The sequence below is a fragment of the Loxodonta africana genome, chromosome 4 (assembly GCF_030014295.1).
Source record: "Loxodonta africana isolate mLoxAfr1 chromosome 4, mLoxAfr1.hap2, whole genome shotgun sequence".
NCBI classification, from domain to species: Eukaryota; Metazoa; Chordata; class Mammalia; order Proboscidea; family Elephantidae; genus Loxodonta; species Loxodonta africana.
The window spans coordinates 46,185,856-46,206,247 of NC_087345.1; positions in this window are offsets into that span (position 1 = coordinate 46,185,856).

The following is a 20,392-nucleotide window of genomic DNA, read 5'->3' on the forward strand; positions in this document are numbered from 1 at the left end:
AAAATACAACTGGGGATGAGCTTCCTCCTCAAAGTGGAGTCGACCTTACTGACCTGGATGGAGTCAAGATTTCAGGACCTTCATTTGCTGATGTGGCACAACTTAAAATGAGAAGAAACGGCTGCAAGCATCCATGAATAATCGGAACCTGGAATGTACGAAGTAGGAATCTAGGAAAACTGGAAATTGTCAAATATGATGAATGGCTAAACGTCGATATCCTAGGTATTAGTGAGCTGAAATGGACTGGTATTGGTCATTTTGAATTGGACAATTATATGATCTACTAGGCTGGGAATGACAACTTGAAGAGGAATGGTGTCACATTCATTGTCAAAAAAGAATATTTCAAGATCTATCCTGAGGTACAATGCTGTCAGTGATAGAATGATATCCATAGCCTACAAGGAAGACCAGTTGCTATGGCTATTATTCAAATTTACACACCAACCACTAAGGCCAAAGATAAAGAAATTGAAGATTTTTATCAACTTTTGCAGCCTGAAATTGATCAAACGTGCAGTCTGGATTCATTGATAATTACTGGTGATTAGAATGGAAAAGTTGGAAAGAAGAAGAGTCGGTAGTTGGAAAATATGGCCTTGGTGATAGAAACAATGCCAGAGATCACATAATTGAGTTTTGCAAGACCAATGACTTCTTCATTGCAAATACCTTATTTTACCACCATAAACGGTGACTATACACATGGACTTTGCCAGATGGACTATGCAGGAATCAAATTGACTACATCTGTGGAGAGATGATGGAAAAGCTCAATATCATCAGTCAGAACAGGGCCGTGGGCTGACTGCGGATCAGACCATCAATTACTCATACACAAGTTCAAACTGAAACTGAAGAAAATTAGAACAAGTCAACGAGTGCCAGAGTCTGACCTTAAATATATCCCACCTGAATTTAGATACTACCTCAAGAATAGATTTGAACATTGAACACTAATGACAAAAGGCAAGTTATGGAATGACATCAAGGACATCATACATGAAAAAAGCAAGACATCGTTAAAAAGACAGGAGAAAAAGAAAAGACCTAAATGAATGTTAGAAGAGACTCTGAAACTTGCTCTTGAAGGTCGAGTAGCTAAAGCAAAAAGAAAAAATGATGAAGTAAAAGAACTGAACAGAAGATTTCAAAGGATGCCTCGAGAAGACAAAGTATTATGATGACATGTGCAAAAGGGAAGAACACACTCCACATTTCTCAAGCTGAAAGAACTAAAGAAAAAATTCAAGCCTCGAGTTGCAATACTGAAGGATTCTAGGGGGAAAATGTTAAACAATGCAGGAAGTATCAAAAGAAGATGGAAGGAATACGCAGTCACCACACTAAAAAGAATTGGTCAACATTCAGCCATTTCAGGAGGTAGCATATGAGCAGGAACCAATGGAACTGAAGGAAAAAGTCCAAGATGCACCAAAGGCATAGGCAAAAAACAAGGCCCTTGGAATTGAGATGTTTCAACAAATGGATGCAGAACTGGAAGTGCTCACTCATCTATGTCAAGAAATTTGGAAGACAGCTACCTGGCCAACCAACTGGAAGAGATGCATATTTATATATTTATGCCTATTCCCAAGTAAGGTGATCCAACCAAATGTGGAAATTATCAAACAATGCCATTAATATGACATGCAAGCAAAATTTTGCAGAAGATCATTCAAAAGCGGCTAAAGTGGTATATCGACAGGGAACCGCCAGAAATTCAAGCCAGATTTAGAAAAGGACATGGAACCAGGGATATCATTGTGGATGTCAGATAGATCCTGGCTAAAAACAGAGAATATCAGAAAGATTTTTACCTGTGTTTTGTTGACTATGCTAAGGCGTTCAACTGTGTGGATCATAACAAATTACGGATAACATTATGGAGAATGGGAATTCTGGAAGAGTTAATTGTGCTCATGAGGAATCTGTACATACACCAAGAGGCAGTTGCTCAAACAGAACAAGGCGATACTGCATGGTTTTAAGTCAGCATAGATGTGTGTCGTGGTTGTATTCTTTCACCATACCTATTCAATCTGCATGCTGAGCAAATAATCCAAGAACTGGACTATATGAAGAATGGGGCATCTGGATTAGAGGAGGACTCATTAACAACCTTTGTTATGCAGATGACACAACCTTGCTTGCTGAAAGTGAAGAGGACTTAAAACACTGATGAAGATCAAAGACTACAGCCTTCAGTATGGCTTGCACCTCAACATAAAGGAAACAAAAATCCTCACAACTGGACCAATAAGCAACATCATGATAAACAGAGAAAAGATTGAAAAAGTCCAGGATTTCATTTTCTCTGGACCCACAAACAACACCCATGGAAGCGGCAGTTAGGAAATCAAAGGACTTATCACAATGGGCAAATCTGCTGCAAAAGACATCTTTAAACTGTTAAAAAGCAAAGATGTCACTCTGAGGCCTAAGGTGAGCCTGGCCCAAGCCATGATGCTTTCAATTGCCTCATATGCATGTGAAAGCTGGACAGTGAATAAGGAAGACCAAAGAAGAATCAATGCCTTAGAATTATTGTACTGGTGAAGAATAATGAATATACTATGGATTGCCAGAAGAACGAACAAGTCTGTCTTGGAAGAAATACATCCAGAGTGCTCCTTGGAAGCAAAGATGGCAAGATTTCATCTCACATACTTTGGACATGTTATCAGGAAGGATTAGCCCCTGGAGAAGAACATCATGCTTGGCAAAGTACAGGGTCAGCAAAAGAGAGGAAGACCCTGGAAGAGATGGATTGACACAGTGGATGCAACAATGGGCTCAAACATAGCCACAATTGTGAGGATGGTGCAAGAGTGGGCAGTGTTTCTTTCTGCTGGACAAAGGGTCACTATGAGCTGAAACTGTCTCTATGACACCTAACAACAGCAACAAATGCTAATAGAAAAATGTAAGAGTGGAAAGTCTTTTGTGTTCTGTTTGAATGGCTTATATGACATTTCCAAGATTATCCTAGCTATTATTTTTATATCTCAGGGCCCAGGTGTAGTGTCCTTTTGAGTCCTTATAATTTCTTATAAGCCCATGTGAGCCCAGATCCAGCAGGGCTGTGTTCTCTATGCTCAATGGCAGGGAATAATGATTTCAATATTATTTCCTAAATGATAACCAAAAGTTTGGCAGCTTGAACTACCACCTGTTCTTAGGGAGAAAGATATGGCAGTCACCTTTCATAAAGATTGTAGTCTTGGAAACCCTACGGGACAGTTCTGTTCTGTCCTATAGGATCACTATGAGTTGGAACCGACTTGAAGGCAAAGGTTTTTCTTTTTTTCTATCCTCTTATCACATAGTTTTTTAATCTATATATTATGCACCAGCGCCCAGTAGACTGTAGCCTGCATGCCAAAATCAGGTTACCTTCTGTTTTGTAAATAAAGTATTATTGGAATCTAGCCACACACATTATTTATGTATTATCTGTGGCTGCTTTGTCTGTTCAATGGCAGAGTTGAGTAGTTGCGGCAAAGAGCATTTGACTCTCAAACCCTATAATACTTTTTGGCCCTTTGAACCTTGTTTGAGACAAACTAGAGACAGATTAAAAAAATACATATGCCTAATTTCTTGTATTCACATTTAACTCTGATTGGAATTCTCTCTGGTTTTTTCTTCTCTCAACAATCCAAGTTTGTTGTTGTTAGGTGCTGACAAGTCAGTTCTGACTCATAGCATCTCTATGCACAACATGATAAATGCCACCCGGTCCTGTGCCATCCTCATAATTGTTGCTATGTTTGTTTTATATTCAAGTGTAATCCATACTGAAGGCTGTGGTGTTTGGTCTTCATCAGTAAGTGCTTCAAGTTCTCTTCACTTTCAGCAAGCAGGGTTGTGTCATCTATGTAACGTATGTTATTGATGAGTCTTGCACCAATCCTGATGCCCCATTCTTCTTCATATAATCCAGTTTTCTTAGAATATTTGCTCTGCATACAAATTGAATAGGTATGGTGAAAGGATACAACCATGATACACACCTTTCCTGACTTTAAACCATTCAATATCCCCTTGTTATGTTGGAACAACTGCCTCTTGTCCCATGTACAGGTTCCTCATGAGTACAATTAAGCGTCCTGGAATTCCCATTCCCCACAATGTTATCCATAATTTGTTATGATCCACACAGTCGAACGCCTTAGTGTAGCCAATAAAACACAGGTAAACATCTTTCTTGTATTCTCTGCTTTCAGAGAGAATCCATCTGACATCTGCAATGATATCCATGGTTCCACATCCTCTTTGAAATCTGCCTTGAATTTCTGGCAGTTCTCTGTTTATATACTTGCTGCAGCCACTTTTGAGTGATCTTCGGCAAAATTTTCCTTGTATGTGATATTAATGATATTGTTTGATAGTTTCTGCATTTGGTTGGATCACCTTTCTTGGGAATAGGCATAAATATGGATCTCTTCCAGTTGGTTGGCCAGGTAGCTGTCTTCCAGATTTCTTCAGCACTTCCAGTGCTGCATCGGTTTGTTGATACATCTTAATTGTTGTTCCATTAATTCCAGGAGCCTTGTTTTTTGCCAGCACCTTCAGTGCAGCTTGGACTTCTTTCTTCAGTTCCATCAGTTCCTCATCATATGTTACCTCTTGAAATGACTGAATGTCGACCAATTCTTTTTGGTGTAGTGACTCTGTGTATTCCTTTCATTTTCTTGAATCATTTAATATTTTCCCCATAGAATCCTTCAGTATTGCAACTCAAGGCTTGAATTTTTTCTTCAGTTCTTTCAGCTTGAGAAATGCTGAGCATGTTCATCCGTTTCGATTTTCTATCTCCAGATCTTTGCACATGTCATTGAGGACATCATACATGAAGAAAGCAAGAGGTCATTAAAAAGACAGGAGTGAAAGAAAAGACCTAAATGGATGTCAGAAGAGACTCTGAAACATGTTCTTGAATGTTGAATAGTTAAAGCAAAAAGAATAAATGATTAAGTAAAAGAACTGAACAGGAGATTTCAAAGGGCGGCTTCAGAAGACAAAGTAAGGTGTTATGATGACATGTGCAAAGACCTGGAGGTAGAAAACCATCTAAGTTTAGCTGATTAAACTCTACATATTCTTTAAGATTTTGCTCATATTTCTTGTCTTCTTTGAAAATGTTTCTAAATACCTTTTCCTTAGGTAGAGTTGACCAACAAGCTGTGATAGATAGTATGTGTTACTTATCTCCATAACCTTAATTCCTGTCTCTGGCACATAATAGGGTTTAAATATGTGTTGATTGCATGCATGAATGAATGGAAGACAAGAAGTGTGGTCACTTAGTTTAATTTTTAACATCCCCTCACTGGTACTCTGAATCCTACTGCTTCTACATTTGTATGGATTATGGACTATTTTTTTTTTCTCCTATATTATCAACCGCTTCCTTTTTACTAAGATCTTGCTCAAGATTATTTTATGTGTTTGAACAACTCACATCTGAAAAGACAAAGAACAATATCCTTCAAATAATCCCAACACCTTCGACACTTCTATTCGTCTCCTTCCAGAAAGAGTCATAACTCTTGCAAGAGTAGAATATCCTTTCTTTCTCCATTTCTTACTTCACACTCAATGGAATTTGTCACTTAACTGAAAGTGCTCCCACTAAAATCTCTGTATGTAATTGTCACAGGATGTTAAATTTGAAGTATCTTGAAACACTAAGATGTAATGCATATGATAACCTGAAGTGAGGTACTAACCCAGTATTAACATTTGAAAATTAAGTATTAAAGAAGGAGTTAAATGGCTTTTAAAGCCCTCTCACACATGGATATTACGAAAGGGTCTGGAGCTGAAGATTGGTGCGGGTTTGAAGAGGAAGATTTATTTAAAGAGAATTGCCACAGTGATGTGATTACCAGTCCATCCTCCCACCCAAAGAGAGTTAAGTCTCCTATTTCTTTATCTTGAATCAAAAGATGCATTTTAAATAGACTGTTAGAAAGTTGAAAGTGGATCCCCAGTGGCGGGAAGTGGATTTGACTTCCATCTAAAACCAAAAAAAAAAAAAACCTAGCAAATTTAAATAGCTTCCAGCTGAGAGACTAGTCCAATGATCTCTGCACTGTCGGAGATCGTTAGGGAAACAGTTTTTCATGAATCGGTGGTTAAAAATACTGAGAGAAAAACACACAGGAAGAGTGAGAGAGAATTTAGGCCTTATCTCCTATGTAATATGGACGCCAAATAAAGAAAGAAGTATCAATAAAGAGAAATGAAGGTTCCTGGGTGGCACAGTGGTTAAGCTTTCCACTGCTAACCGAAAGGTCAGCAGTTGAACACCATGGCTGCTCCACAGGAAAGAGATGTGGCAGTCTGCTTCTATATTCACAACCTTGGAAACCCAATGGAGCAGTTCTACTCTGCCCTATAAAGTAGCTCTGAGTCAGAATTGACTCAACAGCAACAAGTTTAAAAAGAAACAAAAGATACAACCATATTTCTAGGTGAACAGGAATATAAGAATGGACAAGCAAGAATACACTGATTTGGGGCTATTTTTGTGCTCATGAGGAATCTGTACATAGATCAAGAGGCAGTCCTTCAAACAGAACAAGGGGATACTTCATAGTTTAAATCAGGAAAGGTGTGCATCAGGGTTGCATCATTTCACCATACTATTAAATTTGTATTCTGAGCAAATAATCCAAGAAGCTGGACTATATGAAGAAGAATGGGGCATCAGGATAGGAAGAAGACTCATTAACAACCTGTGTTATGCTGATGACACAACCCTGCTTGCTGAAAGTGAAGAGGATTTAAAGCACTTACTGATGAAGATCAAAGACCACAGCCCTCAGTATGGACTACACCTCAACACAAAGAAAACAAATGTCCTCACAAGTGGACCAATAAGTGACATCATGATAAAAGGGAGAAGAGGTTAAGGTTGTCAAGGATTTCATTTTATTTGGATCCACAATCAACATCCAAGGAAGCAGCAGTTGAGAAATCAAAAGACACAGTGCATTGGGCAAATCAGCTGCAAGAGATTTCTTTAAAGTGTTGAAAAGTAAAGGTGTCACCTTGAGGACTACGGTGCACCTGACCCAAACCATGGTGTTTTCAATCATCTCATATGCATGTGAAAGCTGGACAATAAATAAAGAAGACCGAAAAGAATTGACACCTTTGAATTGTGTTGGTGAACAATATTGAATATACCATGGACTGCCAAAAGAATGAATAAATCTGCATTGGAAGAATAACAAGTAGAATGCTCCTTAGAAGCAAGGATGGCAAGACTATATCTCACATACTTTGGACATGTTGTCAGGAAGGATCAGTCCCTAGAGAAGGACATCATGCTTGGTAACATAGAGGGTCAGTGAAAAAGAGGAAGTCCCTCAATGAGCTGCATTGACACAGTGGCTGCAACAATGGGCTCAAGCATAACAACAATTGTGGGGATGGCGCAGGACCCGGCAGTGTTTCATTCTATTGTGCGTAGGGTCGCTATGAGCTGGAACCAACTCAACAGAACCTAACAAAAACAACAACAATTTAGGACATGAGTTTTAACACTCTGGCGAGGATACCAGAGAATGGAGAAAATTCACAGTTAGGGTCACTCTAGACCCACCATAGGATTACGTTTCGCAGGAGAATGCAAATGACACATTTTTTGCTAAGATCAATGTGCTGGTGAGTGAAAACAGCATCACTAAGTTCAGAGATTGCTCTCATATGCAGTCTGATACTGTTAGTAGGACAGGCTGTCTCAAAATGAGAACTTTGTTTATTATAAATAGCATTCAGGATAATGGTGCTAGAGGCAATAGGCACCAAGTGGCAGCATTTAACCATAACAAGAGAAGAGGCCACAATTTCATAATGACTGGCAAGATCAGGGGTCGAGAGGTCTTGATGCACAAGTGGTTTTGATGATGGCATTTTTAGGGACAAACAGAGTTACCTAGGAAGACCAACATGGTGATCTGCTTTCAAAAGACGACAGCCTTCAAAACCCTATGCAGCAGTTCTACCCTGCACACATGGGTTCACCATGAGTTGGAATCAACTTGATGGCAGCTAACAACAAAACCAAAAGTGACAAACAGAGGACCTTAAACAAAGACTATATTTAACACCTAAAATCAGAAGAAGTCAAGAATGAAGAAGTAACAGGTTGAAGACAATCAACCCAATCTTGTTTTTAGGTGCTGTCCAAATGGTTGTGACTTAGAGTGATCCTGTGTACAACAGAATGAAACACTGCCTGGTCCTGTTCCAGCCTCTCAATTGTTACGCTTGAGCCCTTTGTTGCAGCCACTATGTCAATCAATCTCCTTGAGGGTCTTCCTTTTTTTCCCTGTCTAATTTACCAAGCATGATATCCTTCTCCAGGGACTAGTCCCTCCTGATAACATGTCCAAAGTATGTGAGATGAAGTCTCGCCATCCTTGCTTCTAAGGAGCAGACTGGCTGTACTTCTTCCAAGACAGATTTGTTTCTACTTCTGATGGTGCATGGTATATTCAATATTCTTTGCCAACACGATTATTCAAAGGCATCAATTCTTCTTCTGTCTTCCATATTCATTGTTCAACTTTCTCATGCTCATGAGGAGATTGAAAACTCACAGCTTAGGGTCAGGCACACCTTGGTCCTTAAAGTGACAGCTTTGCTTTTGAACACTTTAAAGAGGTCTTTTGCAGCAGTTTTGCTCAATGCAATACAACCTTTGATTTCTTGACTGCTGCTTCCATGGGTGTTGATTGTGGATCCAAGTAAAATGAAATCCTTGACAACCTCAATCTTTTCTCTGTTTATCATGATGTTTCTGATTGGCCCATTTTTGAGGATTTTTTTTTTCTTTTTTTTAAGGTGTAATCCATATTGAAGACTGTAGTCTTTGATCTTCATCAGTAACTGCTTAAAGTCCTCTTCACTTTCAACAAGCAAAGTTCTGTCATCTGCATATCACAGGTTGTTAGTGAATCTTCCTCTAATCCTGATGTCACATTCTTCATCTAGTTCAGCTTCTCCCATTATTTGCTCAGCATACAGATTGAATAAGTATGGTGATGCACAACTTTCCTGACTTAAATCACCCAGTATCCCCATATTCTGTTCCAATGACTACTTCTTGGTCTATTACAGATTCCTACAAACACAATTAAATGTTCTGGAATTTCAATTCTTGACAATGTTATCCATAATTCGTTATGATCCACACAGCCAAATAACTTTGCATTAGTCAAGAAAACACAGGTAAACATTTCCTGCTATTGTCTACTGTCAGCCAGGATCTTTCTGACTTCACCATTGATATCCCTGGATTCATATCCTCTTCTGAATCTAGCTTGAATTTCTGACAATTTCTGTTTATCGTCTTCAGCAAATTTTACTTTCCTGTGACATTAATGATATTGTACAATAAATCCACATTCTGTTGGATCATCTTTCTTTAGAATAGCCACAAATATGGACCTTTTCCAGTCGGTTGGCCAGGTAGTTGTCTTCCAAATTTCTTGGCATAGATGAGTGAGCACTTCCAATGATGCCTCCATCTGTTGAACCATCTCATTTGGTATTCTGTCAATTCCTGGAGCCTCGTTTTTTTTGTCAATGCCTTCAGTGCAGTATGAAATTCTTCCATCGCTACCGTCAGTTCTTGATCATATGCTACCTCCTGAAATGTATGACCAATTCTTTTTGCCACAGTGACTCTGTGTATTGCTCCCATCTTCTTTTGATGCTTACTGCGTCATTTCATATATTCCCTGTAGAATCCTTCAGTATTGCAACTCAAGGCTTGAATTTTCTCTTCAGCTCTTTCAGTTTAAGAAATGCCAAGCATGTTCTTCTCCTTTCATTTTCTAATTCTAGGTCTTTGCACATTTCAGTATAATCACCCAAATATAAAATCACCATCTTTTGCTTAGTTTTCATATCTCAGACAATTTTAAGTTCTCAAGACCTTTGGCAAGAGAGATGTCTGTGTTTCCAGGTGGAAGGATATGTAGCACAATAGCACATGAATACTGTAAAGTTTCCACCAGTCCTTCCCAGGATGGCCTATGACCAATTATTTAGTTGATCAGACACTGAAGAAAGAGGAATATCCCAACATTTAGAGAATAATTAGATCAGAATTTTAGTTAACATTGACACTTCAAGACTCAAAGCAGTATCATAGACCTCTGTTAGGCTGGGCATATGTAAAGGACAGGGACAAATGGATTCTTGGCTAAAATTCAGATTACAGTGAGTGGCTCTGCAGTGACAATGGGCCCAGCAATTTGTCACTGGCATACTATTACACACAAATTGAATGACATATTGGATGCTTGTCTCCTTGGGTAAGTCATCAACATGGAGAAAGTCAAATGTAAACTTCTGAAACTGCACTCAGATCCCTTTTCAAGAGAGAATCTGTTGTGAGTAGTGGAGTTAGCTGGCAGCATTCACCTGAAGAATCCACCTCAAGATTCACCCCAAGGTGACTTTTTTCCCAATCTGCTGCTGCACGGTAACTGAGTGTAAAGTATGATGGAGGTACTAGAATGACCATTTCTGCCCTTTTGCAGGGCTCCTACAAAGGACAATCCATGCTCAGAGACTCCCTTGGGGCCTAGAAAAGTCTTTCTTTGAGCTGCACTGCAATCTGAGGCTCTTCCTACACAATCCTCTTTTCTTCCCCCAAGTGTTAGAACTGTGTCGTGGTCTGAAGCCTCTCCTGACTACTGACTGTTAACGTTTATAGGCATTTTTTCCAGTAAATTTATGGCATTTCTATTTTGTTCTGACATGTTGAGGAATTGAACTGAAACAAAATCAGTAGCTTGGCCTAAGAAGGAACTTAATTATTTGGACTTTTGCTTCATCGTACTGGCCTTGCCAAGTGCAATTTTCCCTTTTGATTCCTAGCAATACAGAGTTCTTTTTATTTCTTAAGAGGCCACATGGTATAAGACTTAATGTTTTTTGTACATATTCTTGTTTGCCTGGAGCACCTTTCCTCCACACCTCCTCATCATTACTCAGTTACTACTCTCAGGATGGGCTTGACACTTTGTGTAGCACAGTGAAAAATGAAAATATGAGATCTTTTGTGCAAAAAATTATTAAGAATTTCAAAGACAGCAGCAGCAGATCATTAAACCAAGTGTAGGGTCCTGCTAAGCTCAGGATCCTGTGTAGCTGCACAGGTCCATTACCCATGAAGCTGGTTCTGCCTACTCACTTTGTGTGACTGAGCTATAACGTTACATACTCAAACAAAGCCCTCTGAGGTCTTTTGCAAATCAGAAGCCTGCAGGATTGAGTTGATGACTTTTTGCTTTTTGACTGAAAATCAAGATTCTAACTTTGTTCCAATGAAATCTTAAATACACAAAAGTAATAAAATCAAAGGACAATTCATATTAAGTATTAAAATGTTTGAATTACAAGGATCACATTTTTAAAATCCATGTAATATTTGATTTTTCTTTACCAGCCCTAGTACTTTTTTGTCTACTCAATCTTTCCTTATCAGGTATTGCCTTGTAGATGAGTCCCCACTTACTATGCACCCCTTCTGTGGATACTAGTTCTCACTTATTTTAAGAGCAGATACCAATTGGGCACGGCCCCTGTATTCTTAAGGTGCCCTTTCACTCCAAGGAGATGAACCACACTGATTTAAATTGCAATCTTAATGACTTTGCAATGTACTCTTATAAATGCCTACTGTGATTGATTGCACCTTTCACCTTTGCTTTGGCATTCAATCAATCTCAAAGGCTCTTATTGCTAATAAAATGAAAAGTAATTAGTAATATTGTTTGGATGATGCTACTTTATGTCTAGTGACAAGATAGAAATAAAACTACTCTCAGGTGCGTTCATACATATTTTAAGATTACAGAATCATCAACTTTAGCTTCCAAAATGCTAATAGATAACAATACATATTTCTGCTTTCTTCATTTGGAGTATATTTCTCTATTTAGATATATTTAAAAAACACTTCAAATTATTAAAAAATGGCAGAGTTTTATTGTAATAAGAATGGGATATAAGAAGAAGTTCAAGTAAGATGATATGTCAATCATAATCACATCCTATAGATAGAATTCAGCTAATCATTCTTGAGCCTTTTTTTCTATGCCTGTAAGCATGTTGTCTAGTTCAAATCTAGATTTTCCTGTCTTTAAGATATTGAAAAGTTTGGTTCAAATCCCTTCTTTTTTTTTTTTTTTTTTCCAGTCTGAAATTTCAAAACCCTCTTCGTTATTTCTGGAAATTCCCTGTTATCTCTGGTTCCACGCTTCTCTTTCCTCTGTATTGATTCTTCCTAATGATTTTCTAGACAATCTAATCACAGTATTTCATACAGTAATATAGATTGATGATAATTACCAATGATGCTAAGCATCTTTTCATATGCTTTTTGCCATTCATCTATCTTCTTTGGTGAAGTATATGTGAAAATCTTTTGTCCATTTTTATTGGATTGCTTGTCATCTTCTTTTTGATTTTTGAGAGTTCTGTATGTATTCTGGGTACAAGTTCTTTATCAGATAAATTTTACAAATATTTTTCACTCAGATTGCAGTTAATATTCTTACTCCTTAACAATGTCTTTTGAAGAACCGAAGTTTTAGTTTTGATAAAGTAGAAGATATCAGCTTTGTATGTGTATGTTTGTGTATGTGCGATTATATCTAAGAAATCTTTACTAAACCCAAGGTGATAAAGATTTTCTCTTATGTTATCTTCTAGTAGTTTTATAGTTTTAGGTGTTACATTTAAGTATGATTTCCATTTAGTATTAATATTCTTTTATTTTTTAATATATATGTATCCAATTATCTCATTTTTAGATGAAAAAACTGTAATTTCTCTACTAAATTGCCCCTGCACCTTTCTCAAAAATTATTTGTCCATATATGTGTATGCGTCTATTTCTGGACTCTCTATTTGGTTTTACTGATCTACTTCCCTATCTCTATGCCAGTAGCACTCTGTTTTAATAATTGTAGTTTCATGATAAATCAAAATTAGGCAGTGTTAAGCCTCCAATTTTTTTTTTAAGTTATTTTACTTAGTCTAGATACTCTGCACTTGTATATGAATTTTAAAATCAGCTTGTCAATTTCTACAGAAACTACTGCTGATATTTTAGTTGGGAATATGCTGAGTCTATAAATCAATCCTAACAATAGTGAGACTTCCTACACATAAATGTGGAAAGTCCCATTTATTTTGATCCTCTTTCTCTTACCAATTTTTCCTAGTTTCAGTACAGAGGTCTTGTAAACCTATCAAATATATCTCTTAGCATTTCTATTAATTCTATATAAATAATTCTTATTTTTATTTTTTGATTATTTTTAGTTTATAAGTATATAACAGATTTCATATATTGATTATATATCCTGTGACCTTATTAAACTCATTTGTTTTAATAGATTTCTTGAAGATTCCATCAGAATTTCTACATATCTGATCATTTGCAAATAAAAAGTTTACTTTCTCTTTTTCAATTTGAATGTTTTAATTTTATTTTTTTTGTTTTATCGAGCTGGATAAAACTGCTAATACATTGTTAAGTAGAAGTAGTGAAAGCAGGCAAGAGGATAACAATCAGCATAAATTTCCACTTTGTACTTCTCTCTTTAGCCTGACACCAGTTGTAACATGTAGCACTTCTTTCTCTGAGTTCAACCACCAGGAGCTAGGTCAGATCTCATAAGTTAAAAAGCCACTGTCCTTTGGCCCAAGACTTCAGGTGTTGGCTGCCCATGCAGCTCTTCTTTCTTTGACTCTAGCCACCTATAGCTAAGTCAAATCTCATGAGTTAAATGGACACTGTTCTTCATTCTAATAAATAGGAAATTCCAGCCATAGGCTCACGACCATACTGCGGTCTCACTTCTGACTTGCTGGATCCTACCTTACCTTTGGGTTCAATTGTCTGCTGGAATGTCTCATAGAACTCACAGAAAGAACTATATTTATGATTAGATTTATTATAGTGAAAAGGGTACAAGTTAGGATCAGCACAAAGAAGAGATGCATAGGGCAAGGTTTAGAAGGGTTCCCAATATCAAGCTTCTATGTCTCAAAAAGGGTCATGTTGCCCTCTCACATGCATTCATATCTTTCACCAATGAGGAAACTCATGGAGCTTCATGTCCAGAGTCTTTATAGACTTTATTAGGTAGGCATGATTGACTGAATCATGTCCCCCTTTTTCCCTGAGGTCAGCTGGTATCAGGCTACTCAGGAAATTCCATGGGTTTAGTGTTATCAAATAATGCATTGCGTTGGGAAAATCTGCTAGAAAAGACCTCTTTAAAGTGTTAAGAAGCAAAGATGTCACTTTGAGGACTAAGGTATGCCTGACCCAAGCCATAGTATTTTCAATTGCCTCATATGCATGTGAAAGCTGGACAATGAATAAGGAAGACTGAAAAAGAACTGATGCCCTTGAATTATGGTGCTGGTGAAGAATATTGAATATACCATGGACTGCCAAAAGAATGAACAAATGTGTCTTGGAAGAAGTACAACCAGAATGCTCCTTAGAAGCGAGGATGACAGGACTTTGTCTCACATACTTTGGACATGTTATCAGAAGAGACCAGTTCCTGGAGAAGGACATCATGCTTGATAAAATAGAGGGTCATCAAAAAACAGGAAGACCTTCAACAAGATGAATTGCTGCAACAACAGGCTCAAACATAGCAATGAATATGAGGATGGCTCAGGACCAGGCAGTATTTCGTTCTCTTGCACATAGGGTCACTATGAGTCAGAAGTGACTCAACAGCACCTAATGACAACAACAGCAAATGTTATCTCTTGGGGGTACAGGAGGTCATTCATGTGGAAAAGAAAGAAAAGCAAATTGCAACACATTAATTAACTGATTCATAAAGGGATGGAATTTCACAGAATGAATGTCCTCTTTTATGTTTAGAGACATATAAATATACCCATAATATGTCCATATTTACTTGATTTCAAGTCAAGATTGGTTGAACATTTAAAGTAAATTTTAAAGCCTCTAGCCTTTAGAAAAGGTAGAAACTTTTTCTACTTCTCCTATGTACTCTTGAATTCTGTAAATCAGGAAGATGGAAAGACAGAATGTTTCATGATGTATGTTTTCTTTTCTTCATGAAATAAGAGTGTCAGTGTAAAACAAGTGTTCTACAAAGTGGGTCCCTCCTTTCCTATGAGTCCCTGGCTACGCAAACAGTTAATGTGCTTGGCTGCTAACAAAAGGTTGGAGATTTGAGTCTACCCAGAGGTGCCTTGGAAGAAAGGCCTGGTGATGTACTTTGAAAAGATCAGCTATCATAAACTCTGTGGAGCACAGTTCTACTGACACAGAAAGGGTCACTATGAGTCGGAATTGATTCAACAGCAACTGGTTACTTTCCTAGGCTCTTTGTATCCCATATGCATGGCATCATGACTGAGGCTAGATGGAAATTATGCGTCTGCCAGCAAACCATGACCAGAAGCTAGTAGTGCAAACAAACAAGGACTACACAGAACTCCTTAAATTAAGAGTGGAAGTAGTGGTCAAGGTGAGTCGGTTTCCGAAGAGTGTAGCCTTAGCAATTTAAATGGCAGTATAATATGTAGTGCTGGTGGTGTAATTGGTGCTGTAGGTATCCAGTGGCTGCAGTTTTGGTGTTTCCAGAACCAGTTTCATGGCAAAACTCATGGTATTGTTCCTTATTGAGATTTGTGAGCTATTCAGTATCATTGGAATGCTTTTTTTTTTTTTACTTAACTATACAAATTAGTTGCTGTTGCTTGCAGCTAAAAAATATGAATGATGTATTTGATTTGGGCCTTCACCAAGATGACAGATGAGAATAAAAATTGAAATCATTTGCTATCGAAAGTATATAGATAGATATCAATATATATATACATTTAGATATATCTATTTTAGATATCATATATGTATATTTAGATATCAGATCATTTGATATCTAAAGTCTGTATATATTAGATATCAAATGATTTTTATATAAAGATAAATAAATTTAGGTATATAGATATACAGATACATATATTGATGTGTACAAAATTTATTAATTTACTAGGGTCAAGTATACATTGAATGTATACTTTAATACTAGTGTGCCATACATTTAATGGCTACTGAGAATTCATATACATTTTTCAAAAAGATATAATTCTTATTGTTAATTTCCTTCCTTTTCTCAATTTTTTTTTCTCCAAGTTTATTTTAGACTGGGGGCAGTATGAAGACCAAGAACCATAAAAGAACCAGAATGAAACCCGTTGTCCTCAAGTTGATTCCAACTCAATTCAAAACTCAGATTTAAAATTTAAGTGAGTGTGGTGGCCTATGTCTACAGTCTAGAAAAAAATTTTCCTTTTTTTTAAATAAAGATAACTCCTTTCTATATTCCCTGACATAGCAACGGCATCATATGTTAGAAGTCTGATACTCCCAGTTGAAAAGAGACTTTGCTAGAATAAAACCAGATGTAGAAATTGGGAACCCTGCCAAAGGAAAAATACCAGTAAGAATACAAAACATTTTCTATGAGTCTGACAGTGCCAAAAGAATTTTGGACTCTCCTCACATCTTTGCATCCCAGGGAACAGCTTGATGAGGATAGTCTGTATGATGCTAAGTAGAATTACAGTCATTTCCAGCTACTTAATAGTCTCACATATAACAACAGGTTTAACGTAAAACTACTTCTAATATCAAAACCAAAAACCCGTTGCTGTCTAGTCATTCCGACTCAGAGCGACCCTATAGGACAGAATAGAACTGCCCCGTAGAGTTTCCAAGGAGCACCTGGTGGATTCAAACTGCCTATTGGTTAGCAGCCATAGCATTTAACCACTAAGCCACCAGGGTTTCCTTCTAATATCAGGTAGAAACCAAACTTCTAATGTCAAGTAGAAACGCAACTTCTAATATCAAGTAGAAACGAAACTTCTAATATCAAGTAGGGAAATCCTGGTGGCGTAGTAGTTGAGTCCTGCAGCTGCTAACCAAAAGATCGGCAGTTCAAATCCACCAGGTGCTCCTTGGAAACTGGGGTGTTTTACTCTGTCCTACAAGGTCACTATGAATCGGAATCAACTGGACAGCAGCAGGTTTGTTTGTTTGTTTTTTGGTTGGAATATCAAATAGAGATGAAGAGAACTCCCACTACATGCAGGGGCCAAGTTTACGAAGCTGGGACAGATATATACTCAACTGATTAGCCTCCTTCCCAACCCTAACCCTTATACCTTTTTCCAGAATGCTTACTGAAATTTTAGGCTAAAAAAAAAAAAAAAAAATTCTGTCATAATATATTTCTGAGGCTTTACCCTGAGCAACTTGATTAGACTTTGATCTAACTAACAGTCCTCTGGCCTACTTCCTTTCTTCCCATTCATCACCTCCCTCTTGTACTTAAGTAAGTCCTTCGCTATGCAGCTTAGATTCTATTGTTTATTACTTTAACTGTATTGTTACCAATACCTTATATTTTCTTGCTTTCATGTCTTTGCCTTCCTTTCTCTGTGAAAATGCTTAACTGCAACAATCAACTATTTTCTCTGCTTCTACATCTAGAGTATTGTGTTGAAAGATTTCATGTGTTCTCCAAGATTGCTGCCACTACATGCCTCTACCCTCAATTCGGACTTTGTGGTTTCTGCTGTGAAATTACTTTAATGTCTTCGGTGAGTTCTTTTTCACCAACAACTATTTCAGACTTTTCCCATTTAGTCTACTAACAACTCATCTTCTTCCTCACTCTCAGTGCAAGTTTATCTACTTAGTTAAATGTGTTCTATATTTACACATTTATATCCTCAAATTAAGGCCTCATCCATCCTTTCTTCCCAATATCTTATCGTAATGAATTGATAAACAAAACAAAACAAAATCCACTGTCGTCGAGTTGATTCTGACTCATAGCAACCTTATAGGACAGAGTAGAACTGCCCTGTAGTTTTGAAATCTGTAAATCTATATGGAAGCAGACTGCCACATCTTTCTCCTGCGGAGCTGGTTCAAACCACCAAACTTTCAGTTAGCAGCTGAGTTCTTTAACCACTATGCCATGAGGGTTCCTTAATGAATGGATACTTTTCCTCCAGTCCAAGGCTAACAAACTTTTATTGGTGCTTTATTTCCTCAAGATAAAATGCAAATTTCTTAACTGAAAATTTAAAATCATTTAATATGCAGGTACACATAATAGAGATTCCTGGGTGGTGCAAAAGTTTTGCACCCAACTAATAACCTAAATGTTGGCGGTTCAAACCCATTCAGACGTTCCAGGAAAGAAATGCCTGGTGGTTTGATTCCATAAACATTACAACTAAGAAAACTCTGTGGAGCAGTTCTACTCTGTAACACATGGGGCCATCTTGAGTAAGAACAAACTTTATGGCAATAGGTTTTATACATCTCCACCCTAATCTATTCATTCTTTCAACAAATGTCTTATTTAATTATTTCAGCAAATACTTGAAGTGCTTGTTTATTCATTTATTCAGTGAGTTAGTTGTTGTTAGTTGCTGTCGAGTCAATCGTGACTAAAGGCAACCTCATGTGTGCGGAGTAGAACTGCTCCACAGAGTGTTCAAGGCTGTGACTTTTCAGAAACAAATTGACAGGCCTTTCTTCTGAGGCACCTCTGGGTGGGTTTGAACCACCAATCTTTTGGTGAATAGTCGACCCTTTAACCATCTGTGCCACTTAAAAAAAAAAGGTCTCTACCTTCATGTCACTCATATTTAGTGTGAGATACAGATGGAAGCATACAGACAGATACAGATACAGACAGAAGTAATAGAGTGATGCTGATATGCATGGGGAGCTATTTTAGGTAAGTTTGTTAGTTATAAGCCTCCCTGACGAGTTAATATTTGAACAGAGAATGGAGTGAAGGAGTGTTCCATGGAATTTAAGAGGAAAATATTCCAGGCAAGTAAAACAACCAGCACAATAACCTTCCTGTAGAGTAGACAACTTGAAGAGGAATGATGTTGCATTCATCATCAAAAAGAACGTTTCAAGATCTATCCTGAAGTACAGCGCTGACAGTGTGTTCAAGGAACACACTTGAATGCTCTGTTCAAGGATAAGCAAGGAAGCCAATATGACTGGAGTGTTTACCAGAAGATTTAAGGAATGGAGTGTTATGATATGACCCATATTTTTAAAAGATTACTATTACGATACCTAGTAGAGGAAATAAACTCAGAAAGAGGAGTAAAGTTAGAGAGACCAGTTAAGGTATAAAAGCAGGCAAGAGGTGGTTGGTTTTAATGCCTACTTTTTGCCAGAAACCATTCCAGAGGCTCAACATACTATGCACACTCACTATGCTTCAGCTATTCTTCAGTAGTTTGGATGGATCATATTCCTCTCATCTTTGAATCTTACATCCTGTCCCCTGTCCTTTCATCACTTCCTTTTAACACCAACTCATCCGCTGAGACGCAGCCCAGATGATACCTTCTCTGGCTTCCTTGGCTTGTGTAAAATGTTGCTTTTGTATGCTCTCCACTCTTAACTCTGTTATAGCACATCTCTGGGCACTGATTCACTTTGCTATTTCCTCCACTATTTGTAGGTAATTGTTTAACGTAGTATCACCTGTACCTTAGAAAATGAGGAGGTGCTATTTCAGTAAAATTAGGATGAGTCATTCACGTAGCCCCCACGTGTCTGTCAGTTTGTCATACTGTGCAGGCTTGTGTGTTGCTGTGAAGCTGGAAGCTATCCCACCGGTATTCGAATACAAGCAGGGTCACCAATGGAAGACAGGTTTCAGCTGAGCTTCCAGACTAAGACAGACTAGGAAAAAGGACCCAGCAGTCTACTTTTGAAAAGCATTAGCCAGTGAAAACTTTATGAATAGCAGTGGAACATTGTCTAATATAGTGCTGGAAGATGAGACCCCCAGGTTGGAAGGCACTCAAAGATGACTGGGGAAGAGCTGCCTCCTGAAAGCAGACTCGACCTTAATGATGTGGATGGAGTAAAGCTTTCAGGACCTTCATTTGCTGATGTGGCATGTCTCAAAATGGGAAGAAACAGCTGCAAACATCCATTAATAATCAGAACCTGGAAAGTATGAAATATGAATCTAGGAAAACTGGAAATTGTCAAAAATGAAATGGAATGCATAAACATAGATATCCTAGGCATTAGTGAGCTGAAATGGGCTGGTATTGGCCATTTTGAATCAGACAATCATATAGTCTACTATGCTGGGAATGACAACTTGAAGAGGAATGGTGTTGCATTCTTCATCAAAAAGAACATTTCAACATCTATCCTGAAGTACAATGCTGTCAGTGATAGGATAATATCCATATGCCTACAAGGAAGACCAGTTAATACAACTAT